Here is a 23,946-nt window from a genome sequence, read left to right on the forward strand (position 1 = left end):
TTCCCATAATTGCCATTATGAGCTAAATGTCTTCTGTCCTCCAAGGTGCGACCATGTGACTATGCCCTTGGTAGAATATGACTGAAAGTGTCAAACAATTCAAAGCATTCGGTAAGACTTCCTAGAGATCTATTTTTGTGTCCCTTTAGTCAGAAGGGCTTGCTCCCAAGATCAACTCTGCTGCCCTGTGCCTTGACTTCCAATCCACCCTTGTCTTTCTTTGGCCTGGATGGACAGCATCTTCAGAAGTCTAAATAAGCTCTGTACAAGCCAATCCCATTGTCCTCCAGACCAACAGTGCACATCTCAGCCACTAAGTCCCTATATCCCCTTGACCCTTCATGAGCCATCTCCCTAGATGGCATCATCCCAGAGTTCTGTTCTGCAGATCTCAAGTTGATTCTAATAAGCTACCAACAGATAAGAGGGCTCAATGAAGTTGGGTAGAGATTTCCTGAAAATCCTAGTTTTAAATAATACTAGCAAACCAGAAATAGAAAAGAAAGTTTGTTGTAGAGAACATAGCATGGGTGTTAGTAGAAACTTCAAATAAAACAGGTGATAAGAACTCAGAGCAACATTTGATACTGGAGAATGTGCCCGGTTTTAGCAGACACTTTAAGAATATCAAAACGTACTTTACCAAGCTTTTTTATTCCAATTCATCTAAGAACAAAAGGAATCTGATCATGAATTTAGGTCTGAATGACACAATCAGCAGCAAGAAGTCACTGTTGATTAAAACTGACAGAAATAGAAGTTTGAGTTGAGCATGTTCAATGTGAGCTCTAATCAAGTCTTACCAAGTAAATGCTAAGTCACCACTATGTTTTAAAGTGGTTCTTTCATGTATCATTTTCAATAAGTAGACTCACACACATACCATCTGGAAAATTTGTAAAGAAAAAATATCAATGATGTATTCACTCCTAAGAATTATCCTGCTTCAAAGAAAACCAAATGAGAAGCCCAAGTTAACAAGAGTCTACATGCTCAGACCAACCAGAAACCCGTCTTGGGGCAAAGAACTTTAGAAATTTCCAAGTATGATTAATTGTTGGTCCCCCCCAGCTAGGGGGACTCATTACCACCACATGTGCAGTGACGTTCTAGGATTAACTTCTTACCTGTGGCTTACACATTCTCGCTGCTGTGTTTGAGAAAAACTTGCTCATAAAACTGGATCAGAATTGATTATTCTTACATCAAGTTAAAGATTATTTTGTATTAAAGATACCATGCAAGCCTTTCCAGCCTATTAGATGTTTAGCTTCTATTCACATTCGCCCTTTTAAGTCAACATTTTTGGGGACCAGTTGATTGAAGCACTTGACCACCGAGCCACACCCCCAGCCCTCTTTTGTATTTTGAGACAGGGTCTCACGAAGTTGCTTAGCGCCTCTCCCTTGCAGAGGCTGGCTTTGAACTTGCAATCCTCCAGCCTCAGCCTCCCATGCCCCTGAGATTACAGGCAAGAGCCACCATACCAGGCTTAGACCAACTCTTACAAAAAATTTTAGATTCCAGGGCCTAGTAAATGTTTTCCAATGATTCAGGGATTCCTGACTCACTTTAAAGAACAAGGGTCTTAGATACAAAGACCCAAGACTCAATCTTGGATCCCCCAATTCCTAGTTTGAGCTGCTTGTACAAGTGATGAATGCCCAGGACTTTGAGATTTTAGTGGCGAAGTGGAGGAAAAAAAACTACCTATTGAAGTCATAAGTACTTGCAAAGCAAAATAGGCATCAATCATCTCAATATCCTAACATTAGCTACCTCTCCGTTCTGTAGAGGAATAATTTACTTTTAAAAGTGTGGTAGAATACCAAGGTAGTCTATTTCCAGGGTGGGGGAAATCGGCGATTGTGAAGTTTTCATGTGGGTTTTATTTTTCCATCCCAAAAGGTAATAAACACATGCACAGATACCAGGACAGTCTCCCTAATAGGACCTTAGGTCATATTCTAGTCCCACTTGCATGTAAACTTTGAAAATCTTCAGAATATGCTCTATGATAGGTTCTATTGAAATTCCTTATGGGTGCTGAATATTTGTTTTTAATGGGTGAACAAAACTTCATAAGAACTTCTAGAACAAGAAAAATTCAGTAGAAGTTCATACTAACTTTGAAACATAAGGTATAGAACAGTCTCACGAACCATGAGGGAATTCCTTGCTATTTTATGCCTTTTAAGCCCTACAAAATTTTATGTGTATTTACTTTTACAAAATTAAACTCAATGAAATTTCTTCACAAGTCAGCTACCTTAGAAATATCTGAGGATATGTCAAAAATATACTGATGGAAAGATTTAAGTCTACCTTGGGTTTTTTATTGAGAGCACCAGCAGCCTCTGGACACCAGCTTTGGGGTCTGTATGCACATGTGTCATGTGTGGCCAACTGGCCACATGGTGAAAGATCTAGAACAGCTGTCAGGACCCTCATAGGGTAGAGTCTCAGGCCAGGAGGAAGTCAACTGTGGCCACATCAACCCCTGGGGAGCATCTGCTCAGTACTGAGATCTATACTCTTTGGCACCGCTTTTTCCAGCCTTGGATACTCCAGTCGGAAGTCTGTCATGGAGAGACCTGGTCTGTGCAGTCACTGCCAGCAGCTGGAGAAGGCATTTGAACTCGAGTTTCTGCAACTTTGAACATTTAAAAAGCAGCCAATTATCAGTTTTAGAAAGCTATTTCAATTCTATTCAAAAATCCTAATGAAGTAGATTTCCTTATCATCTACTGTGCCTTTGTTGCTCAAGGAATAGTGAGGTGTATTTTCACTTGCTTTTTATGCGATACCTAGCTAAGTTGGGACATTAGGAAGAACTCATTGTTTTGAGATGATCAGTGAAAACCTGGACAGATCGAGTAGCCTGGGTTTCTTCAGTAACTAGGGGCATGCATTTCTAACCCTGAGTTGATCCAACACTGGAGGCAGAATGGGGCACAGCAGCCAAGATGAGAACGGGCCATCCCACTGTCCAGCAAGGCCCTGGACCTGAAGATCGAAGGACAAAATGATGGCCCCAGGGGGAAGGCCACCCACTGGCCTCTGGGCAGTTAGAGAAGGACCAGGCTTCCCCAATTCGAGTGCTGTAATCCACGCTCAGAGGTAAGGCTCACAGGGGATCAGTTCTCCCTCGGGGACTTGGTCATTGGTGATGAGCACAGTCCATCTCAATGTCAAGTGAAGGAGTAGTTGTTATTCCTGTACCCTAGGGTGGAAAACGAGGCTGAAGTGTAGGAGACCGAGTCAGATGATATTTCTGCCTCTACAAAGAGGGCATCCAAAAGCACCATGATGGGCTCTGGCCCAGGATCCGATTCCAGTAGTAACTTCAGGTGGAGCTATTCTCAGTTCTAGGAATAGTGAACAGTGATCGGCACAGGGTCCCAGGTCTTGAGGGACTCCATCTTTTTAGATGTTGCTGTGAGGAGTCCTGTACTTTTAACTATCGTACATAGGATACGATGTTCAAGAAACCACGCAATCTAGTAAGTTTATCAAGACTAAAGACACTCGAAATGTGCCAGCTCTGTTATAGCTATCACTAAGCACCCCGATTTAAGTGGTGGGTTAACATCCATGTCATACGACAACCCATGGATTACACCATCTGTCGCTCATTCCCTGCACTTAGAGAGCAGTAAGATTAGTGACATCTTGGTGACATCTTGGGGAGAGCCTTACATGGCTCTTGACTAGTGCCCGGTACAGAAGTTAAACTTGCCCCCTAACTTGTGTGGTACACTCGGAGGCAAGGCTGGACCCCAAGGAATAGCAGGGGCAGGTTTATTGGCTGCAGCCAGGTTCAGAAGGGGGGTGCTTTTTGCCTCCATCAAGTCACCCCTCTGAACCCCGAGTTACAAGTTTAGATCTTCACACCCAGTGTGTAAGGAGGGGCTTGCAGTCTGTGGAAGTCACAGAATCGGCTTTTCACTGTTCTGGGCACCCAGTTCAAGCCAAGGACACCCTGAAGTCCATCTAGGAGATGGAGTCCCACTCCCCTTCCTTCCCACCAGCTGGCTGCAGAGGACCCGACCGTGGTCCTTTGAGATGCAGAGGCCTCTGTGCAGACGCCAGACCCAGGCTGGAGGCCCAGTCACCCGTCTCTGCAGACACTCCACCTGAAGACAGTCCTGAGAACAATCATGGCGAGGGTTTCTAGAGAAGCATAGTTTGGACAAGGGTCCTCTGGGTGGGGGCCCTTTCCTTGACTACACAGATGGTCAGCAGCCAAGAGCCACAGGCCACAGTGGGAGAAGGACAGGCAGCGAGTTTCAAACATTTACCACTAGATGGAAGCCATTGTAAGAAACCGCATAGGAGTGGGGCGGGGAGAGAAAAGGGACATTATCCATGCCAAAATCAGGTGGGTCTGTGCTCCAGCTGACCGTTGACTAGCATACTGGGCAAATTCTTTCAAACAAAAAATTTAACATCTCACATTACTCCCAAAACGCTTCTTATACTTCAGAAGATGCTAATTAACAACTTTTGTCTTATGCCATGAACTACCGTTTCCAATTCTGAGATTTCCAATTGTATTTCCTGTTCAATACAGTCCTGTTGACTCTTTAGTTGGCAGAATTATGACGTTTATCCATTGTACCTTTCTGAACTAAGTTTCCTACAAAATTGTATTGAATGACACACTTTAAAATATATGCCTGGTGCAATGACACATATGTAGTCCCAGCAGCTTGGGAGGCCGAGGCAAGATGATCCAAGTTCAAAGCCAGCCTTAGCAAAAACAAAGAGCTAAACAACTCAGTAAGAGTGTTCTCCAAATACGAACTAGGGCTGGGATTGGGCTCAGTGGTCAAGTTCCGCCCCCCCACCCCAAGTTCAATCCCCAAAGAGAAAGTTGCTGCAGTTAAGGTAATGAATTGGGAAAGGATCGTGTTTGCTCTGTGTAGCATGAATGGATACAATTTGTTGATTCTTCAGTTGTATTAAAGGATAAGTGAGTTATCTAGAACAGGAATTTGGTTCTCAGAATACCTAATCAGGAGGCATGGGTGCCCAGAGCAAGAGCAGTCCAGAGGCACACCTCCATGCAGCCGTGGAGCATCCGCACCGGGGCTTAAGAGCTGGGCTCCTCTGCGCTCACGGGAGGCTCAGAGAGAAGACCTGCTCAGGTATGTCATCAAGGCTCGCAGCCTAACAGTTGGGCTAAGGCACTTGATGTCACCACCACTGGGCCTGGAAGGTGATGTGGATTCCATCTGGCACTCACTCAGCAGGCAGAAGAACTGAGGCAATTACTGGAAATGATTGGGTCTTAAACAGTACTCAACCCCGCCTCCTACTCCTCACAATCAACATGCAAATTCTTTATTAGAAAGAATCATACTGCTTTAGCACCAAGGAAGCTACGTTTGTGAAGATTTTATGTTTTAATCACTATTTGTTCCAAGAAATAGATTCGCTTTCCCTTCCCTCCCAAATAGTTAACTATTGCTCGGTTTCCTGAAGTTCAACATATCCTTATTTGCCTCTTTCCACAGAAATATCCCAAATTACCCTCCCAAGTCTTTTCCAGTTCTCAAAAAGCTAGATATTTTTGTGGTTCAGGGTACTGTGTGTGACTCCCTTAAGCATAGTGAGGTTGTTGACATTAAGCACACCTAAGTGTCATGGATGGTCCTGTGAACATTGGTGGGACCACAGCAGGTTCCTCTTCCCACCTACAATCACCTGTCAGTGTCGAATCCAAAGGGAAAGAAATACCTGCAGCTTTAAGATCCTCAGATCAAAGTCCTCCCCGAGTTCCACAAGAGCAATTTGTCACCTGCTTCCTGTGCTTGAGCCAGGTTCAAGCATCATTTTACCACTGTTTGACCCAGTTATCCTACTCTTTGGTATGTACTCAAAGGGACTTAGGAAAAAAAATAGCATATGCCTACATAATGTTCATAGCAGCTCAATTCCCAATAGCTGCTATGGAACCAATCTAGGTGCCCCCTTCAATAGATAGAGTGTGGTATATACATAGTGGAATATTACTCAGCCATCAAGAATTATGGCATTTGCTGGTGAGTAGATGGAACTACAGATTATCATGCCAAGTGAAATAAGTCAATCTCAACACACCAGACACCGAGTAGTCTGACATATGGATGCCGACTCAATAGGCCAGGGCTGAAGGAGGCAAGCAGAGGTTCACCAGATGGGCAAGGAGGAGTGAGGGGAATGGGCAGAACGGGAATAGGAAAGACGGCGAGTCAAACATTGGCTTCCTGTGTTCACGTGAACGTATAACCTGGGCAACTCATCATGTACAGCCACAAGACTGTTAGGATTCCATGTATGCACATGTGAAAATAAAATACTAATTACATGATGGAATTAACATTCTTGAAACCAAAGCATCATTCACTTTAAATGATTCTTTATCCATATTTTCTAAGTTATCCTTAGTTATTCTATGTGCCAAGTCACCTATCAGGTTTGATTATCACCACTCTTTGAAGTGTCACAAACTAACAAAATTCTCAGGTAAGAAAGATTTTTATGTTAGAAAAATCAATCCCAAGTCATACCAAAGTTGGTTTTTCACAAGCAAATGTTACATACAAGAACTGCAGACAGTGCACTTTCCGTTCTGTCAGAGAAATGGGTTATTACATACCAAGTCATTGATCATTCAGTTCCAGTAACAAGCCCTTAGTACACTGTTGACTGTTTTTACAGAATCCTCCCGATGCCATCTCAAAATGGAAGAAGTCTTTAAGTGATCCTTTGAAGTTCAGCAACATTCAAGCCTCGTTTGAGCTTCAACTTCTGTCTGAAGGTTTTTCTGAGTTACGGATGACGATGCAATGACATCACATTAGTGAGACAAGTGCCAGTTGTCCTGAGCCGCCCGAGTTCATAAGTATGAAGTGGGCTAAGTATGTGAGCCTAGCGTGTCGAGCATCCAGAGCAGGCATGTAACTACGGCTGCCTTGTGCTTAGCACCAAGTCCTGTCAGAGCAAATAAGACTTGGATTTGGTCCTCGGGGACACCATTGTCAGCCAAGAACAGACTTCATTTCAGTAACTGAAGTTACTGAAGTAGCCATTTTATCCTGAACTTGCCGAGAAGGACAGTCACGGTAATTTCACAAGTGACAGATCCAAGTGTAGTGACGAGCCAGAGGCTACAGCAAGTGGCTTTATTCCTTGCAACGACCATAAGGGAGAAGGCAACAGCCGAGTTTATCTACTTTCTGAAAACAAGGTGAAGTCTGATTCTTTAAGGAAAGCCAGTGATAGTTCAGAACACTGCCATCTTTCCAGATGAGTCCTTTGATTTGAAATCTTCTGAGTTGAATTGATTTTCACATGAGAAAACTTAACATGAATGATATTTAACACACATTTCTCCATCACTATGAAATATTTCTCATGCTGATTAGGTTGTTATTACAAGAACTCATTGGTCCTGAAGGCAATTAAGTTAATTTCCGCTCAGTGGAATTTGTTCACTAGGTGAGTGTAGCTTAACGATTTGCTATGACAGATTGAGTTATTTCCAGAGCCAAGAAACAAATCCTAAGCCCAAAATAGCCATTTTGAACAAAAAGACAAAGGTAGTCAAAGGTTGCTAGTTTAGTGCTTACAGAGTAAACCTTGATTTTGTGTCTAAGTAGCACATAGCCAGCTAATACTGCTCATCATGAAACAATTCAACAGATGTTGGTGAAAAGGCAGATAATAAAGTCATAGTTAATACTAAAATCATTTTTAAACTGAGACATATCAGCTAGGGGTAGGTATGGATGTATGTACTTCCGTCTCAAATTGACTAGAAACTATTATGAATACTTAGGCTACACAGAATAGTATGTAACAAAAGCCGTTCCCCATGGAGTGGGATTTTAAGCCCATACAGACCCACAGTGAACATTCATACTGGATGACCATTCTGTATCTGCATATCCCTTTACATTTAAAAGGCTGGTTTACATGATGCTTAGATATTCTTTCCTGAGAAAAGTCAGGACCTTTCTACAGGGGAGAAGCGGGAAACGGCTACAATGCTATATTTGTGCTTTGACCACCGGGTCCTTTTCCGGTACTTGGAGCTAAGCCTGCTTCATCCTGACATTCACCACCAAGCTTTACAAAGGCAGCAGTTCAGAACTTGGGTAGGGTAGCCTTCAGGAGGCCACAGGGTGGGAAAGGGCCCTGGAGACCAGCTCAGTTGTCCTACTTGGAGCATGGTCAGAAGTTGAGGTCATAGGGCTTTGGCGTCAGACTGAAAGATGAGATTTCAGTCGAGTCCAGGTAAACTCTAAATTCGTAAGTGCCCCTCCAGACAGTACTCAGTTTCTTAATATTCTACAGTCATGCCTTAAGAGCATGTTTTACAGAGAAAACTAAGGATTTATTGACAGAAAGCCTGGATTTCTTTCCATTAAACCTCAGGAAATCTTGAGTCAGCCTGTGGTATAAGCTTTTCTACGGAGGCATTGGGATAAGGCCCTGCTTAACGTGTAAGTCAGCCATTTAAATGCTGTGGCCCTGCCCACATTTGCCCCTTTACTAAGCTCTCCACCTAGAATTGCCACTGAAATTCCAGCCACATGCATCCAGGCGAGCCCTCTTATGCCAACTGTGCTGGTACCATGAGACCCAGGGCAACTTTGCAACTCCACACTGGATGTATCCTTCTATGCATGCACGGAGCTACTGCCTGTAAGTTCACTGCCTTGATTACAAGTGCCAGTGCTCATTATCTGAAGTTTTCATTCTGCAGTATGTAGCAGAGTGTCCGCTACACAGTATGTTTTCTGTGTCGAAATTGCTTGAAGTTGAGCTTTCAAAATAAGACAGTCTCCAAGTTGATTTTATACTTAGTAGGGTTTTTTGATGCTAGATTCTGGACTTGCAAGCACTCTGCATACAGATTACTACAGTAGGAATCAACGTTGATCAATTTTCTATAAACCACAATTGAGGGTGTTTGCATCCTAAGGGAAAATGGTCATGTTGAAAATAAGTCAATAAGCTAATTAACGTCTATCACCACGACAGTATTTTTAGTTCAGCATGTATTTTAGTTCAACTCAGACGATTTGTTTTCGAGTAGAAGAGAGGTGCTCAGATCCTTTGCCATTTAAAAATGCCATCCTCCTGGTCTGCTCAAGACTTACGTCTATGAGGTCAGTTGTGCCATACATAGGTGGCCCTTCATCGTTAAGGCAAAATAAGATTAACTTCTGCATCAAGCACTGAAGCTGGAAAAAGGAAAAACTGTCGAGGCTCAGATATCAGGTGTTAGGGGTCAAGAATACTCCAAAGTGGCATTAATAAGTAAGAAAAGTTAGATGGTGCACCTGTCTTACAGCCTGAAGTTTGATGTTTTAAAAGATTTCTAGTATTTGAAAAGAGAATTCTTAAAGTGTAAAGGAATCAGATTCAAAAGGTGGTCATTCACTTCAGATTTAACATCTTCCCCATAACAATTTGCAAAACCACTGCATTTAGTTACCAAGCGGAGAACAGTTCATTCTACACAAATGGCAAAAACATTCTTATGTTTTATGGAAAGGAATACTTTATAGAGAATTTAAAATTTGATAAGTCATAAGATTGACAGTATTTATCTAAACGTAATTATGCTAGTTAAAATATCCCATTACAGTATTGGAGATTATAACCATGTCTGTTTATACAAGGCATCCTAGACATACCAAGTAGATAAGCCATTAGTAGATTTTATAGTTAATTCTGGAGAAATGTGCAAGACATTATTCCAGAGTTCCGTTCTAAGGCTGGGGACATAGCTCAGATGGTAGTGTGCCTGCCTCACATGCACAAGGCCCTGGGTTCAATCCCCAGCACCATAAAATGTTCTATTCCGCATAAAGTAAAGATCGATTAAAAGAAGTCTTCAGAAATGCACATGGAAAAACTTCTTGCTCCCTTTTTATTTCATATTGGAAAGGGAAAAAGGAAAGTCAGTATAACTTAGAGTTGAAGTCAGAATTTTAACATTTTGTTACATATCGTCTCCCTGGTTCTGAACTTGAAAGTCAGAGGTGCCACAGAGAGTTCCATGATTTCACAAGAGTCAAATTTGATCATGGACCAAAACCACATCAACTCCGTGATTAAGATTACTGACAATCTAACTTGCTGACTTCTGTTGCTGTTCATAATCACACCTTGTTAGGAGGAATATGGGCGCCTTTGTGGGAGACGGATCCCCTTTTGCAGTGAATACAGAAAAATGACAGGAGCACAGGGGGAGGATACAGCTGGTTAGGGCTGCAGGAAAGAAAAGAACCAGGAAGTGGTCTGAGCCTTAGGAGTGGCCTCGGGTGCATGAAGTCAAGTTCCTGTCACTAGCCAGTAAGGCTGTGCCCTGTGGATCTCAGGACTAAGCCGAAGCCACATTTACACAAGCACAGTCAATGCCCAGTGTCACACCCTGCACCCTGGCCAGGAAGGGGACACCACTGAAGTAGAAGACCCTATCGTTAAGGTCAGAAGTATGCTTTAAGTGGGTGAACTTGGTAAGCAGAAGTTCTCAGTGGGTCGGCTCCCCAAGCCGACTGGCTATCCTCTTGGCCCTCCTCGGCCACCCTAGTCTTTGACGCAGCCCCACCATCCTTGGCTTCCTTCATGTTCCTTTTGGAAGGGGCCACAGACCTAGCAACATACCCAGTGTCAGATGCCAGATGAGTGTTGGCGTGGACCACAGCCTATTCAAGGCCAGTGGAGAAACGTCCAGACATGGAAGACTCAGGCCTTCTGAATTCTGTTTGCTCTCACTGACATAATCAGGAAGTCTCGCACAAATATCTGCTCTACTCATCCAGGCATAGCTGACAATAGAAAAACAAGTCAACTCATATTTAATAATTTTGCCTTTTTTTTAATTGAAAGCATATAGTTCAAGGTTTTCCCAAAGCAGCAGCCAACCAGAACAGATGGGTCTCAACAACCAGCTACGTCCAGCTTTAGATCAAATGAGGACAAAGAATCGGAGCCAACATGGCAGTTTCCTGCTCTGTGCACCAAATCCCAGTGATTGTACTAACCATGAAAAAGAAGCCATGGCCCAAGTTTGAGGTTATTAAGTCTCATTACAACAATGACCAAGTTTTACCATTAAGTTGTAAACCATCTCAGACATTTAAGAAACGGTGATCGTATTAACAGTAATCAGGAATACAAAGACAGATTGCATTTTAAGGGAAAAAAAGTGAGATGATGTCTCAGATGAATTTCCATGTCACCCAGGAAGTGTGTACAGCAACACCCCACAACTGGGTCAGAGGAAGGCTGCATTTTCCGTTGCCCGGCAACTTGGGATTCAATCTGCTTCTCAGAGAGGTTGATGGGAGGAAATTTACCAAAATTCCATCTCACTTTCTCAGACTAGGAAATTTAGGTTTTGCACAAAGAACAAGAAAACATTGGAGCCGAGCTGGATGGAGCAGCAGCCACGGCAGTTCCACCAGGAAAGGTGAATAAACCCACGGTCAAACTTGACAGCAATACCTGTAGACCAGAGAAGCCAAGTTTAGCCGATCTGGAGGCACCAAGCCAACCGGTGTCTGCAGAGTGCCCCGTGTTTCTCAACTGGCCAGCCGAGCGCCAAGGTGGGCACCACCTCGAGGCCTTACTGCCGCTTCCCTGCACACTGCCATACTGTTCTGGCAAGTGCCCACAGCTTGTGACCTAGGGTGTACACGAGCAGAACAAGAAATAGGCAAAGATTGTACCCAGGGGAAGTCAAGTCAGAAAAACAGAGTCCCACTTGCTTTCCTTTAGTCAAGGCACTCAAGTGACCAGCTGAAGAGTCAGGAATTGGAACGGACAGGTGTGAATACACTGAGGGACCAAGCCTTGGACCGGTAGACAGCAGCTTGTGTAGGGCTTGGCTATCATGCCTGCAAAGGCAATTCTTAGGATGCTCCCAAGAGATCAAACTGCTGGGCCCTAGGAATGTTGATTTCTCCAGAGCAGACAAACCAACAGAGTCCCTAGCACCCGACTAGACCGAGGTCACAGCTGCAGGAGCTCCCCGTAGAGCTCTGCAGCAGCCGCACCCTGGAGTGCATTGATCCACTCAGAACTCCCACCCGCAGCATCCTCATTCCACTCGGCCTTATTTGAGGTGAAGCAGAGCGTTTACAACCCCAGTCCTTGAGCTCACCCTCTGAACATAGAGGAGACAAAGGTCAGGCATAGGCAGGGATCATCCTGTTGAAGACCTCAGAGGCAATTCTTTCATTTCTCCATATTTAATAATTACAAGTTATTTGTGTGTTCTTTGTACGCTGACTCTTGCATATATGCATTTACATATTTTCCCTTGTTTTAGCATTTTTTCCACAGCAGTTATTTCCTTGTCTTCTGAGGGATAGGGCTGTATGTTTTGCTTGGTTCATTTCTTACAGATTGCCAAATTCTTTTGTTCTCTACTTTTTCTATTTTTCTTTGATAGTCACTTGCTATCTCTTCTGCATTCTCTTCACATTTCCAACATTTTAAATATATAGTTCATTAAGAAAAACCTAAGACCATATTTTTACCATCTTGAATTTTGTGTTTTCTACGATTTCTGCCCACATCATGTTGCAGTTCTTAGTAATGTGGATGGCATATTTGACAACTGTTCACCTAAATGCCAGATCTAGTTCATGGTTACTGTTCTAGCTGTTGGCATTTACGGATACCACCATTCCCACTTCTGTGATGGTGTCAATTATAACATCTACGACACTAAGTACTTAGGTTGATGCGATATGTTTTAGTTGTTGCAATTGTTCGCCTTCTTTCTATGATGTGCCCAGAACGTGTGAACCCACGAGAACACTACAAGTTCACAGTGGAGACTCTTACCAAATCTACCCCATAGACATTACAACTTACTCCACAAATTGACAAACTTCAGCTATAGTTCAATACAGAGATACAAAAAAATCCAAGACAATGGATAGTCCAAGTTGAGATAGGGAACAGACCCTCAGTTCATACTGAAGAACATTCATTCCTACAACAAAAATACAAAAACCATGGATACAACTCCTGCAAACATTCTCAGTCTAGACTGCTCTAGTATGCTCAAATGAGAAGGCTGTGCCATAAGAAGGCCCACTCCATGAGTGTATAAGGAAGATCCATCCCAACAGATGCATAAAAACCAACACAGGAATATGAGAAATATGAGCAAAGTTAACACAAAACCTCCTAGAGTTCAAGTTTTACCAGAAACAGAATGTTTAAGTAGACAAAATATCAGAAGAAATTCGGTAAGTTATAAAAGTGATTAATGCACTCGACACAAAAACTGAATTAAGGAAGTCAGTACAGGCCATGGAGAAATAAGGAGAAAGACATTAAAAATCTGATTCACTTTCATTTCCAAGGTTTTAAGTGTTCATCTGAAAGTCTCTCCAATAGACTAGATCATGCTGAAGACAGAATTTGAGATCTGGAAGACAAAATAGCCAAACCATCACCCGGGCAGTACTACAGCAGTAATTATAGCCAAAATACTGCAAAAATTCTGGGATAGCATTGAGACTAAATTTAAGACTCATTGGAATTGAGGAGAGTTGACATAAGTATGTTGATAACCTGGATAAACCTGGATAACTCCTTCAGGAGAATAAAATTCTCAACCTTCAGATATGGATTTCCAGATTATGTAAGCATTCAAAACACTTAGATTAAAAAAACCCACAATGCATTGTAACTAAATACCCCACATATAAAATAAGGATAGAATTTTCAAACTTTGAAAAAAGTTTCCAGGTCATATATGCAGGCAAGCCAATCAGAATCACTTCAAATTTCTCAGCAGACTCTAAAATCCAGGAGGGCGTGGAATGTTACACTTAAATAGCTTCCCACCCAGATTGCTATGTCCAGCAAAGCTATTCTTCAGAACTGAAGGAAAATAAAAAGCTTCCAAGATAAAGTATTGATGGCCACTAAGGCAGCGCTGTAGAAAATATTTTCACACAAAATGAAGTCCCAGAACTGACAAGTGAACAAATCAACTGAGGAATCATTAACTACTTAGGACCAAATTAAACATTAGAAATCAAAAACTGTAAGAATGATCTCTAAAAACATTGAATGTAGAACAAGTGACAGCCTGGAGAATGGGTTTAAAAACAAGAACCAAATGTGTTCATTGGAATAGATTTTATAGGCAGAATAGCCACAGGCTAAAAGTGAAAACAAACTGATACCATGAAAATGGAATCTGAAAAACAAGCAAGAGTAGCTATTCTCATGTTCAAAGTTAACTTCAAGCCAAATTTGATAAGAGTCAAATTTTAAATTGTTCAATATGAAGTGTCATTTTGACTTTTTAGTTGTAACTGGACACAATATATTTTTTATGTGGTGCTTAGGATTGAACCCAGGGCCTCAAATGTGCTTGATGAATGCTCTCCCACTGAGCTATAACCCCAGCCCCTCTTCTGTTCTTTATTAGTCTTTCACATGTCAGTTCTTCCAGCTACAAATTCCCCGATTAACATCCAAACATGTTGTCATGTGTGTAAACCACCATAAGACAATCGTGACCTTGTAAATTCCTGCTTCAGTTCTATGATAGGCAAGAGAATTATGACAGAATTTTTCCCAGGTTAATCTGATTAATATTGATGGGAATAATCTTAACATGATGGTCAACATGATAGTCAATATTTATGCCCCCAAAGTCAGTGAGACTAGTTACATAAAACAGACATAGCTTGAATTAAACACTCAATGTTGTACAGAGATCTGAGTCTAACACTTCTATCACTATTAGATAGGTCATCCAGACAAACTTAGTAAAGACTCTTTGGACCTTTAGTAAAGAGCCTTCGGACCTGAAAAATTAGAAGACATCTATTGATTATTTCATTCAATAGCTTAACACACTTTGGTTCAGTGGCTCATAGAACATTCTCTAAAATAGAACATTTTGGGCTACAAAGCAACTCAGTAAATGAAATTGATATATAATACCTTGCATTGTATCTGAATGGAATGAAATACCAAAAATCCCTATATAAGCTATGTAAATACATGCAAATTCAAAAATACACTTTTGAATGATGAATTGGAGATACAAGTTTTAAGAATTCTTAGAATCAGATACTAGGACTAGTGATACAATATACTGAAGCCTCTGATGATTGTTTCAAGAGGAAACTTTAGTTGTGAGTGCCTTCACAAGAAAAACTGACATCAAAATGTAATGGTACATTCCAAGACCCTTACAAAACAAACCAGTACCAAAGCCAGAAGAAGGAGACAATTAAAAATTAGAGGGGAAAAAATGAAATAAGATACAAAGGATCAAGGAAGATTTCATTTTCAAAAGAGTTGATAAGACAGCCAAACTAAAAGAAAATGCAAATTAAGAGACAAAAAAAGGATAAGTCACCAGGTACCATGGAAATCTAGGTTAAGGAATATTGAAAACGTAGACCAGTAAGTTGAAAAACCTAGAATGCATGCGTTTCTGAACACACATGACCTAACAAAGTTGAATCAAGACAGGGAAAACCCAGATAAGCAGCAATAAGATTGAAGCAGTGATAAAGAGGCTTCCAACACAGAAAACCCATCTGGCCCTGGGCTTTGCTAAGTTCTACCAGATGTTTAGAGAACCACCAATGCCAATGGTTCTTGAGTTATTCCACGAAATAGAATTTGGAACATTTCTAAGTTACATGAAGCCACCTCATATCAAAGCCAGATAAAGATACATTAGGGAAAGACAGCTCCTGACCAACCTCCCTGATGAACTTGGATTCAAAAGTTCTTAATTAGAAAGTTGTGTTCAACAGCATGTTAGAAGAAAGTTGGTCATGATGTGCAACCCTAACAAAGTGATGCAAGTTTTGTTTCACATACTCAAATCGATGCCTGCCAGTGGCCAAATGGATAAAGAAAATGTGATATGTCTACACAGCAGTGTTTTATTTAGCCATAAAGAATGAAATTGCATCCTTTCCAGGTCAATGGCTGGAACTTGAGAACATTAAGAAAAATAAGCCTAACAGTGAAGGGTCTCTCTCTCATGACAATTAGGGAAAAGAGGGGTGAGGGAAGATCTCATGAAAATTGAGGGATCATAGTACAGGAAACACTGAGGCAGTAGGGAACAGAAGAGGGGAATACTGGGAATACTGGTCCAATTATTACATTGTGCACATGTACAGTTAATCCTGTTGTACGATTATAATGCATCAATAAAGCTGAAAATAGAAAATCTCAGAAGTAGAATTCTACAAGTAGTTGACACTTAGCTCTCAGTGGGTCTCAATCTTCAAACATGCGTCACTTGAGGCAGTGAGAAGTCTGCCTGGACACACAGAAAGCAAAGCCGAGCATTTTGTTTCCCAAAGGCCAATTTGTTGTGCTCCATTCTCTCCATTTTTATGTGGTTTTAAGAGTGTGGACAAACACCTGCATCCAATTTGAGTAACACATGGCTTATGCAGAAGAGAAACTGGAATGCATAGGGTTTCTCAGCGTTCTAGTCAGTTTTTACTGTCTCAGAGCCAAAGAGCACATGAGACTACAGAGCAAGTCGGACAGGATTCTTTTCGGCAAGACCAAAAAACTTGAAAATAGCAGTGATAACATTTATGTAACTACCATTCACACTCAAACCCAAGTGTCAAATGACTCAGCCTTTAAGATAGCCTTACACGGTAGGTAGAGACCAGCTTTTATCTTCGCAAGAGGCAACCTAATGCAAGATACATTCAATGCTTTACCATAGGACATGCATAAATCTTGGGTTAGACTCAGAACCTAGGCCTGTGACCCTACACCTTCATTAGGTGTTTATAATTCTAGCACTTATTTAAAATGCTATGATTGCACAAGTCCCCCAATCACGAGTGTTGATAAGCTTGTTACATATTTTCAGTACGAAACTCTCCCATGCTACTGTTCTATGCTAACATTTTGGAAGTCGACTGGAATTGTTGGAAAATTGGGGACTCTAAAGAGAAGTGTTCAACATAGTTTGACAGAAAACTTTCTACCTTAAAGTTTGAGAAGTGAACCTATGAACAAGAAAACTATTAACCTTCTAAGTAGTATTATGATCAGCATTTACACGGCATTCAATTTAACACGTTTCTGGGAAGTTGAGCTCTGAATCTCAGGGACACAGCCAACGTCAGCTTCTTCAGATATTTAAGTTGTAGAATAAGCCGTAGCCTTTCAAGGATGTGAATGGACTGATTTCCACTTGGTTTTATTTTGGAGCAGGTTTTAACTTCTAGGGCCTTACATCTTCCGTGGTCTGGCTGTGTACTTTTTCATAGTATGTCTGAGGAAAAAAATCTGACATACTATGAAAAAGTTGCCTACAGTTTTCTAGTCTGCTGTATTTCCCAGAACAACTTTTACATTGCTAGTTCTATGATAGAATAGTGATACTAGTGGAGCCTACTACCTTTGTGTCCAATGAGACCATGAAGCAGTCGGCCCTGGTCTCGCCACATACACCCTAGGAGTTGGGTTCTCGAAGCCCGATGCCTTCATTATAAAAAAAAGTTGTATCACAGGATTGGGAGGACAGTTCAAAGAGCAAGTGTTATTCAGAACATTTCTGGTCTATGTCTCTGTACATAGAAACCAAGATGAAATGACCTCTCCCTCCCATTTTCAATGCCTTCTTCAAACTCCCCTGGAAAGAGCTTACGGTCCCTAGTCACGCCATTTTAGATGCCTGCTGGCGTTTGGCTTAATGGCCCTCGAAGGCCCATTCGTTGAGGGTGGGGTTCCCAGGCCACAGTGCCACCAGGGACACTAGAACCTTTCAGGGAGGAAGCCAGGTCATCGAGGGCTTGCCCTTGGACACCGGGATCCAGTCCCTTTTCACTTTGTCATGGTGGCGAGGGCTTCTTCCACCATGTGCTCCAGCACAATACCGTCAAGTCCAAAAGTGATGGACTGGCCACTGGCGGAGACCACAAGATCAGAGCCAAAATAAACCCGTTTTTAGTGCCACGGCTCAAACTCGGGGCCTTTCACAAGCTTAACCTCCCACTGAGCTACAACCCTAGTCCACCATTCCAGTTTTTAGATCGTCATCTTGGGCGTCTTGTTACAGTAATGGAAAGCCGACAGGATCATTAGGAAAGATGTCATGTGTTGCAGTAACTTCTGAAAATTGTTGGACAAGTGTTAGGGTCTGTAAACAAGTCAGGATGGCGCCTGGCATTTTGCAGAGGGAGTGGTTTGTGAAGTAATGCCAGCGAGCCATTAAGTGTGGAGATTCCTTACTGGTTGACTGCTGTATCTAGTTTATGTTAAGTAGATAAGCTGTGTGGGATGTATATACCCCTCCTGTCCTACAATAAACGGCTCCCACTCCTGCTGTATCAATGTACACAAGTTGTTCGCCACCCCCCGGCTATTTTGCTGCAGCTGGACTGCGGCAGACAAGTAACACATGAATTATTTTAGAAGTACCAGTAACACCATTAAGATCAGGCATGTGAGGAAATGAGACTACTGGAAAGGAAGAAGATTCAGAATCAACTGGATGTCTGCTAGAAAGTCTCAGAACAAGTTGGAGACTCGAGCAACACTTTGTTCAGGCTCATCTCCCTACAGGCCCGGATTCCTTCATTTCTCGGTATTACTTTCCCCACAAGCTTGTTTCCTCCTGCGATAGCTCTTCCTAGAGGCCTACAGAGGTATGCTGCCCAGGCCCAGGTAAAGCAGCCTTTCCCCCCTTGGTCTCAGGTCTAGATTCCTCCTGTGCACCTCCTGTCCTGGCAACGTCTCCGTGCACACTAAGCCTACACCCACGCCCCTCCCATCCTCATCGAGCTTCTTCCACTCCATCACTCCCATTGATGCTTCTTACCTGCGGGGTGTAGCCTCCTTATCCACAGAAGCCTCAACTTGACCGAGACCAGAAGTTGGGGAACCCTGGCAGGGAGTCTGTCCAAGAGAAAAAACAATTGTGCAGGACCTACGCCCCACTGAGGTGGCAATAGGTAGGGGTCCTACCCAGTTATGAACCCTATATAGGTTGTCTCAGAAAGTGACAGTTGTCAGCAATGGATAGGCACTCATGTGAAGAACAAATGCAATTAAGATCAAATGTGAAAGTGCAATTGAAGATTCAATATAAATGGCACAATCTAAAGATTGATTAGCTAATTTATGTGAGCTGAACATTTGTTAATTTTACATTATAGTGAATACTGTTTTATGTTTTAAAAATAGCAATTTATGGTCATTGAAAAATGCTAGCAATAATCTATAGCCCTTTGAGTAGAAATTGGGCTAATATCCCCCCTTGTTATACTGAAGAATGGAGGATAATGTTGATCATAATCTGTTATGATGGTTTAAAAAAAAAAAATCAAGATTTTTTAGAAAAGACTAAAACCCATTCTGCTTGAACAGGTTTTCTAGTACAGCAAAGTGCATGGAAATAGAATTGTAGATCCTTAGAGTCAAAGTTCAATTATTCATTCAAGAATTATGATTTACCTTTTACATTGCAAGAGGCTAGTAATTTTGTTATATGTAAGGGTAGACAAATATTAGAACTAAGCCAGTTTAAATGAAGTAGGTTGAAACTAGAATGTGGTAACTAGTCAAATATGCAGAGAATTAAATAAGAAAACAGGGAGCCGGTTTCAAGTCTTCTGTAGTATACACTGGTCATTGGCTGCTCTGCAGTTCTAGCTGTGCACATGCCCAAGTTGTTTCCATTGAAAACAATAGTTTGGAGGTGGCCCAAACCTGTGGTTGTTTCCAACCATGATGCAGCAGCTACATTCTTGTTTCATTGATGACACCAGGTGTTCAGCAGTGCCAAAATAAAGGACATCAAGGTGCCACTCTGTAAGCCTGCTAGGGTAAAGGGGACAACCAGGTGGGCATCAACCCCCGGCTGGACCCAGGACTCATTCCCAGAGGCTCAGCCTGGTACTATCCAGCTTCAGGGAAAATCCAAGAGATTTCTCCTCAGGGCACTTCAGGTTTAATAAAGACCATTTCACTTAGAGGAAAATGTTAATGAACAGAAAGGGACAGAAACTGATGTGAGTTTAGAAAAAAGATGTGCCAATTTTGTAAGAGGCCACAATACAACCTAGAAAAACTACAGAACAGTCCAAATCTGTACACAGTAGGAGTCATGTTTGTGAAATAACCAGCCTTAACCACAACATGGCAAATAGGGGCAGGAAATATCAACGAAAAGATGTCCCACTTCAGGGAAAGTAGAGGAGCCTTTTTTACCCACCTCCCCCACCCAGTGCAGAGGGAAGGGCTCTACCCTGGGGCTGGGGTGGCCACGCACATCCCCTAATGCTACTGGGGGTTTAGCGGGTGATGCGCTCATCCTAGAGGCTGATCCATACAGGGCCATGGCGGTACTGGGGACAGGTATACCTAGTGCAGGGAGAGGCTTAGTATCAAGAGGTTCCCCAGGGAAGTGGGTCGGAGCGTTCAGATAATTTCATGAGCTGGCAGGTAACAAACCCAGAGGTAAGCAGGAACCTGACAGGTCCCTTTAACATGAGGGCTGTCGGCCAGGGGACCTGACCTGCAGGAGCAGAGTGGGGCAGACTCAGGCATTTGAGCCCCCTGGCTGCACCAACTAGCAAGGTAGCACACAGCACTGACTCCGATTTTAGACCTTACATCATTACCCAAGAAATCAAATCAAGGCTGTTTCAGAGGGCCGAGTTCTCAGGTGTGATGGATGGACAGCAGTGCTCCAACAGACAAGGAAGGGAGGAGGAGACACTGCAGCTGCCGGGAGGGAGGGCGGGAGACATTTTAGGTGTTAAGTGCACATGTCATCATTTTGTGCAAGGACTCTGCTAACGTGCTGCATGTTCTAGTGGGGAGGTGTATACAAAGATTCTTTTTCCCAAAATACGAAGTGTAAAACCCAAGACCAAATTATGCATGCCTGATAAGAGAACTTGAGCTACAGTTCTTGCCCTCAGAGAGGAATAGAGCGGGAAAGAGTGAAGCAAAGCTAAAGTCTAATTATAATAACCTGACGAAGACTTAAGTCAACCATCTCTTCCAGTAGAGCTTCTGGCAAATTTAAAGATGAAATACGAAGATCTGAGCTGGACACCAGCTTTATTCTGGTCACCCTTTCACCAGAGGACCAACTGGCAGACCACGGCCGCAGCAGGAAGCCCACAGCTTTGTGGGGCAATTCACCCCATCCTGTGCTGATCTGGAACGTTCCTCTACTTCATCTATCGGTTCACATGCTGCCATCTAGATGTACAGAGTAAGCATTCTCTGTGCTGTATGCGACTGAGAAAGTGACAAATGGCACTGGCAGCTTACAGCTAGGCCATGACGTTCCCACTTAACATAAACATGACCTGCCCATGGACAGCAGACAATGGTCAAATGAAGTAGTATGACAGGAGGACAACGTCTCAGGGACAGCTGGAAGGCCGAGATAAGGACCCTTCCCGAACTCAGAACTAAACATACTCCTGAGCCAAAACCTTGCTTAACAAAAATAATTCTAGCCCTACTTCAGTACTCTGCCTAGATAAAAATAAGACAACCCAAGTACCAAGACACCCCACCCAGGGCCTCAGTTTCCTTCAGCCTTTGGAATCACTCAGGATAGCCCAGATCTTGCAGCAAGATCCTCCTGACCACCTCTTCCTGATACCCACAATCCTGAAGATGTGCATTGTTGCTTTTTGCTACAGACGCTTCCAGGGTTACAGACCTGCCCTGCTGGCTGTGACATTCTTGCAGTATTGAACTCTGGGATAGTCACGAGAGCTTATTTTTTTTAACTCAAGTTCTGCCCCCAAATAAGTGTAACACCTTGCTTAAGTTATTAAATCACCTAGTTTTTTGTTTGTTTGTTTTTTTAAAAAACCACGGCGACCTAGATTGACAACTCCTGACCTTTAAAGTTTTGGAAGACAGAAATAATGATTACATAACTTCAGACATGAATTTCCTCAATAAGCCTGTATTAACTAGGTACAGTGATGCACTCCTGCAATCCCAGCAATTCAGCATGCCAGGTCAGGAGTATCAAGTTCAGGGCCAGTGTCAGCAACTCAGCTGGTCTAAGCAACTTTGTGAGACCCTGCCTCAAAAATAAGTGCTGGAGATGTAGTTCAGTGGTCAAGCACCAAGTTAAATCCCCAATGCCACCCCCCACAGGCAAACGTTAGAAGTATCCTGTGAAGACATTAAAAATTTAGACTTTAGAAGTAGTCTTTATACTGTGGAACCATTAGACTGCATCAGGTTTCAAAGGTGAACCCTTCCCAGTGAACAAGATAGCACCAATGTAGCCGTCAAGTTCTTACACCTTGGAGAGTGTGGGGCAGGTCCTATAGAGCTGCTCCCCAGGGTGCACAGACCCAGTGTCACCAGCATCTGTAGCACTCATAAGGCAGGAATCAACTCAAAAACTAATATGATACCTGAGGGGTGTAGGGGTCAAGTGGATGCTGGACAGCGCCCCCTGCACAGGGCTCCTCTTCCTAGTTAAACGTGCCGAGAACTACCGAGACCAGCAGATGGGAGAATTCGTTCTACCTAGGATTGCCAAGAAGCAACTTCAGGAGTTAATCCAAAAAGTTTGTTGGCATTTCAAGAAAAAAAAAATTAGACTTCTAAAACCCCCAGCGTCAGCCTTGGATTGACCTTCCCGCACAATACCCCAACTTTTCCCCAGGCCCCAGCTTTCAGATCATTCTTCATGTCCTGTATTATGAACCTAGGACTTGTCTCCTGAATGCAGTTTTTGTGCTATATTTAGCAAAAAGCTGCTCCGTACTGCCTCTAGATAATTCCTCAATGAGTACAGTCTTCACTCATTAACGCTGTGAATAGTCTTCCTTCAAATACAGCATCAGAAAAAGCCTCCAATTGTGTTAGGGGAAACGAGAATTTGATTCATGTGAATACATTAGGAAGACCTTGAATACAAATGTCTGTCCTCTAGACCCTGTCGAGTTTACCCCGATGACTGACAAGTGTTTAAGTTTCTCTGCAACAGGCTACACTGGCCATAACCTTGACGTAAGACGAAAATGCCTGCGATTTTAACTGTTTCAGCATTTGTTTTCGTGCGCAGTCACCCAAAAGCTTGATGTTAAGGTTATTTCAACACTGAATTATTCAGAATAAGCTTCAAGAGCTTACAACAAGTGAATTTACACTTAAGTGTTTAGTCTCTAAGGAAAATTATTGATTTTTAGAGAAATTAGTTTCATATGTAGACAAGTGCAACGTCATTCCTGGGTATGTTCCTGCAGAAGTGAAGAGGATATACTGGATTACAGCTCAACCAGAAGCCTACCAGGAACTTCTATATAAATTGGTTTTCTTTCCAAAGACCATGCGCTTCACTGTTCTTACAGTTTACTAAGAAAAATGACACCCCCTTTCCCTGCAGGGCTTGGTCAACATCTTCCCCCTCTTCTCTCAACCTCACCTTAATTCAGAGTTCAGGTGCATTAAATGCTTTATTGCTTTGCAGCTTTTCCATCAGTTGAGACCATCTTGGAATTCACCCCTGGCACTCCAGTACAAAGTCAAGAGTCTTCACCATGTGGCAGCCACTGAAGTGGTTTACCATCTTTAAGACACTTTGCCGCCAATGTCGGATCCCTTTTCCTTTGTTTGGAAAGCTGACAGCATTTTCCGTTTTTCCTCTCAGCCTCCCCTTTGAGCGGGACCTCTCCCCACCTGTTTTCTAGCCTCCACTTTCCCCTCCAGCCTTCTTCCCCCAGGGGGAGCTGCTCTAAGGGCACATCCTGGTGTCAGGTCGGCCTGCAGCTCTTTCCTGGGGATTTCTGTGGGTTCGCCCACTCCTCTAGCCCGAGGCTCTCCAGCCTAGATTCCTCATCTTCACCTCACACCGTCACTTTGTGACTTATCACTCTTGTGGGGCCACCACCATAATCACACTCGGGATAAAGAGCCTTG

Source organism: Ictidomys tridecemlineatus, chromosome 9 (genome assembly GCF_052094955.1).
Source record: "Ictidomys tridecemlineatus isolate mIctTri1 chromosome 9, mIctTri1.hap1, whole genome shotgun sequence".
NCBI lineage: Eukaryota > Metazoa > Chordata > Mammalia > Rodentia > Sciuridae > Ictidomys > Ictidomys tridecemlineatus.